Source organism: Charadrius vociferus, unplaced genomic scaffold (assembly GCF_000708025.1).
Source record: "Charadrius vociferus isolate BGI_N301 unplaced genomic scaffold, ASM70802v2 scaffold34, whole genome shotgun sequence".
In the NCBI taxonomy this organism is placed as follows: domain Eukaryota; kingdom Metazoa; phylum Chordata; class Aves; order Charadriiformes; family Charadriidae; genus Charadrius; species Charadrius vociferus.
The window spans coordinates 497,213-502,365 of NW_009647989.1; positions in this window are offsets into that span (position 1 = coordinate 497,213).

Sequence of the window (5,153 nt, forward strand, 5' to 3'; positions counted from 1 at the left end):
GCTTCCCTGTGTGAAGGGGAGAGGTGTGAGGAGCGCCAGCAAGTTGCCGTCCCGGCACTGGACGTGATGGGCAGGGTCACAGGGAAGACCCATCGGGAAGACACTGGAATTGGTTTCATAAAAACAGCATCTCAGCACCTTCTTGCCAAATGATGAAAAGGAAGAGGGAGCGCAGCAGGTGACCACAGGTGAGGTGGGGGGTTGGAGAAACTAGCCGGTCCTCCAGGACTGCTCTGCCTCCAGCAGCACCTGCTGAGACCCAGCCAGAAGAGCAGCGGCACCTCATGGAGAAATGCACCTTGTTCCCGGCATGCTCTTCAGCTGGTCATGCTTGCAGAGAAATAAGCCTGGGTCCAGCTTGGCAGCCTGTTTCAACCATCAACAAAAGAGGTTGTCCCACACTGTGAGTTGTTAACAGTGTTCCTTCCCCTTTCCCATGTGTTCCCAAGCCCATCGCTGCTCACCCTGCTTCTTATGGGCTGGCGGTCTCCTTAGGCAGAGCCATCTTCTCAACCGGCCCTCAGCTGAGCAGTTGTGGCAGTAAAGTTGATAGCAAAGGTGTCCAAAAATGGGAATTTTTCAGAGCGGTGGCTGATCCTGCTGTTCTACATCTGCTGGTGGCATAGGAAAGAGTTGTGCTCCAGGCCGATCACCATGACCAGCAATGAAATGTTAACATAAGCCCCACTCCCCTACCTGTGCCCTTGCTCGCTTGAGTTGGCATGTCCCAATACCACAGTGAACTGCTACAACAAATCACCTACAGTAATTTAAAAAGGTGGTGAAGTAAAATGATTGAAACAGCCATTTCTTTACAGATTCCATTAACTTTTCCTGGCTATTTACTTCTGTTGACATTTTTGCAAAAACTCATAGTATTATAAGGAGTCAAGCCTCATTATCCTCTTATTAAGAGCTAACTGTCTCCATGAAAACATAGTTTCATGACTGTTGCTGTCGTGATTTGAGCAGCAGACGTAAACAGGGTCATCTCCAGCCATAGTGGGTGGATGTTTAGTTTATAGCGCTGAGGTTAAGAGTGAAAGCGTGTGACTAAGAGCAGAAAACAGAGGAGCCTTTGTATACATCAAGAACCCTGAGGCAAAACACAGAGAAGGAGAATGCTGACACAGACTTTAATGGAGAAAGAAAAGAGTCCATTATGAACGTTACAGAGAACATAATTCATTTAAGAGAAATCAAGATTTAAAGGACTTATAGAGGGGAATATGAATACTGACGTCAGTGCGTCACGCTTGGTGGTTTGCTGTCGGACTCTGTACGTGTGTTAGGGTACCACGCATCATGTCAGGTGGAAGGCAACTCGCTGCCAGAAATTGTCATCCAGTCTTTGTTAGATTCCTGTTGGCAACAGGTTTCTTTCAGTTCAAGCCTTTCAATAGGAGTCAGTGATATGCACAATGAAGCAAACGGAGCTCTTGCATTTTAACACCAATCTGCCAAAACTGTCAAAAATTGCTTTTGGGACACTTCTTCCTTTCCAAACCCCATCTCTCCTTAAATAGAAAGGGGAGTGTGTGGGGCAAAAGAAGGAAATGGGGCTAGATATTTCTGAACTACTCAGGTGTGAGAGCACAAGGAGAAAGCTGGTTAGTAGAGCTGCCTCCAAGTTTGCATATACACTGCAGTGACTGAGGACCGGCACATTTACTGCACCGTAAAACAATGTTATGAGCGCTTGAAAAATATTCCCCAATCCATATACTATAGTGGCTTCTTAACTTCAGCAGCCGGAGCCATGAAAATAGAGTGCTTTGTGCAGTAGCTTGCGCAACCAAAGAACTTTCTCGTCCTCGGAGTGCTTTATTATTTTTAACGAGACAGGCTGAGCACTTCTTGATAAACATTTTTTCCTTGAAGCAGTAATCCTACTTAAACTTTTTACCTTGTCCCTACAGCATACCGCTAGGAACTTAATAACAAAACTCGTTTTCCCTTAAAGTGCTAGTCATGTTAGTACAGAAAGTGAGGGACATGTTGTGATTGCCATGAAAGGGGCCATGGCTGGAAACAGATTGAAAGTGCCCTGTTAGTAGGCAGGCTTAGTATTTTAAGAAGAGAGCTTTTCTGAAGTACATTTTCTAGGATATCCAGTTTCTTTCAAATGACAAAAAAAAAGTATTAATGTCTATTGTAATAGGAGTGGTCCTGATGCCTAACCCTGACAATGTTTCCATGCACCCCGAGTCTACCTTGCCATGGCCGGGTGACAGACAGCAGGTCACGTTAGAGCCAAACCAAAGAGCCAAGATTAATCCAGGAGATGTCAGAGGAAGGGAGGCTGTCCACGCATCTGTGCGCTTGCCTTTGCTTTGAGCAAGGTGCAATGCATCCTGCTGATTTGGCAAATGTTTTTGGGGTAGCATTACAAGCCGTTCATTTTTAAAAGCCATTCTTCTCTTTCATACAGGAATTATTAAAGCTTGTAAGACTGAGAATTTAATTAACGGTGAGAATTTAACCACATGAGAATGAGGAAATTCAGAGCCAACCCTCCCATCTAAGTCAATCTCACTTCTGTCCCCTCGTATCAGTGTGTTACAACAGGCTCTTTCACGGTCACATGAGGCTGGCCAGGGGACACACTTCTCACTAGATCTAATACAATGAAAAGAAAAACTGTCTTTTTCCCCCTGTGGTCTTAGATGCACATGTGGCTTTTCATACCACACACATCATGTGTTCTTGGAATGAAAGGCCCTTTTGTAACATGCACACACCAGCCGAGGGAACTTAACATCGGGTAGGATTGTTAACTGGGTTCCCTAAAGCCTCCCATGAACACTCTACCAGCAGCATTGCACTGGAGGAGGAATGTGGTTGAAGGAATTTGACCAGCTATATTATAAATAATTTGCGATACACACATCACCATTTCTGCTCCACCTAGGTTAACTACCGTTACTTAATTTCCCTACAGGAACAGCGTAAAACTTAAGGACAGGCCCGATGATTACCAAAACACGTGTCTTGCTGTCGGTTGGGATGGCCAAGATATTCTCGTGTCTGTGTTTGAGACAGTCATTACCACTTTACAAGCGCTCTCCACTGCCTTTACATCAGCAGACCAGTGAGAACCATAGTTCCCTAGTAGAATTACCAAGCAATGAGTCTGTATCCTCAAGGCCTGAGTGCTTTTGAATGTACTTGTGTGGGCAGCAGGTAAGCAGCCATCAATCAAAGATTACATTTTGCAAATTTGGAGGATGCATCCCACATATGTCTTTAAGAGATCTTCCTGATTTGAAGCAGCAAGTTACCCATGCAGCTCCAAGTAGCAGCAGTCCTCTATCCAAGCAGGGGAATATACCTCCTTGAAAGACTATTTAATGAATTAAATTATGCCCAAAGAGACCAGTCCAATCTGGAAAGAAAATCTTGTCTTTGTTGCAGGGCCTGGTGTTAGGGTGCACATAAAAGGATCTACCAGATATTTTCAAAGTTGAACAACCAAAATTGTGTCAGTGATTTGGGTAACTCCAGAACGGGCCAGCTGTGTAAATGCCCTCCATCGCTTAAAAAAAATGAAACAAAGAACACAGACAAAGAATTTAACAATTTTATTAAAAATTGTACCAGTTATTAGAAAAAAAAATCCAAGTATTAAAGTATTAAAAAGCACCAAAGAAAGAAAGCACAAAGCAAATATACTGCACAGATACAAAAAAAAAGGAGCTCTGCCCAGTCACCATTGGTACAGGCAGGAGTCCTGGAGGCACACAACCAGGATAAACAAAATGCTACATTCTCACTGGGTCTCAGTCCATGGCAAAGAAGGTGTGTGCACTTCAGGACTAATCCAGACAGAAATCTCACAGGAGAGCATCGGGTTTACTTCTGCAGCAGGACAGTATCATATTCTGGTGAATATCAGAATTCATGGGGAAACCCTCCATCGAGGGAAAGTTTATTAAGTACATTGCAAATTCTAGCTCACCTCACCCTTTTTGTTTTCCAGATGAACAACTCTGAAGTTTTAAAATGGAAGGAAAAAAAAAAAGTATCGCACCAAAGTAGAATAGTCATGCGGGGAGGGGGGGAGGAGAAAACGTGAATCCACATTTCACAGTACTCTCATCACTGAATTTTACCTAGAAACGTGGGAGACTGTACTACATACCATTGAGGAGAACAGAAGAAGAGACACATGATTAGTTTTACCAAAAAAAACCCAAATAGTCTAGATACCCAAGCTCAAATTCAGTGGCAGGATTTTCAAATGCATCCAGTGGAAACAGACATACAAATCCCTTGGGCTGTTTTGAAATTTCCCTTTTACAAGCCTAACTCCTGACATTTATTTAAGGAGATACTGACAATGTCATCTTTCCATCACACCATTCTCTCCCCCTTTTGTCATCGAAATTTCCTTTCAGAATAGACTGATGAAAACCAGAGCTGAAGAATGAATCTGTGACGATGCTCTCCTGGAGCTGTGTCCACAAATCGGGGAGACTCCTTCAGATTTACGAATAACTTTATACATGCAAAATTTCCATAATAGATTTTAAAAACAGTTTAAGAATCTACCCTTCCCACCCCTCCATTCCCCAAAGGCAGCAAAGAGTCTGAAGACAGAACTGAAACATGGCTTTAAAAAACAGCCCACAGACATTAGGTTTCGCTTCCCAGAAACCAACTTCCAGCATGGGATTCGCAGGAAGAGACCCTCCTTTCTGTGGCTAAGGGGGAAGGTGAGGCACGTGGAAGAAAGAAGGGGTAGGGGATGTCAGACTGCATTCAGTTTAAGAACACACACACACACGCACACGCACGCACACACACACACAATTACATTCCAGTGCATTTGATGTGTTTGGTCTTTTCTGCTTTTCCTGGTGGAGAAGAACTGAGCTGTGTAACACCTGCATGAACACATGCAAACCAAAGAAACAGAGACCACTGAAGTCTTTAGGAACTGTAAAAGATTGTCCTAGGATCTTTTATCAATTCCTTGAGGTATTTCTTCTTGCTAAAACAATCAAAGGCAACAGGTAGGCATTTTTGCAAATGATCACAAATGCCTGTTTGAAAGACAGACTCTTTTGAAGGACATTATTAAAAACCTTTGTTGTCAAATTATGCTAATACTCAATAGCGCTTGGTCCATGTGCAGAGCTCCCATGAATATG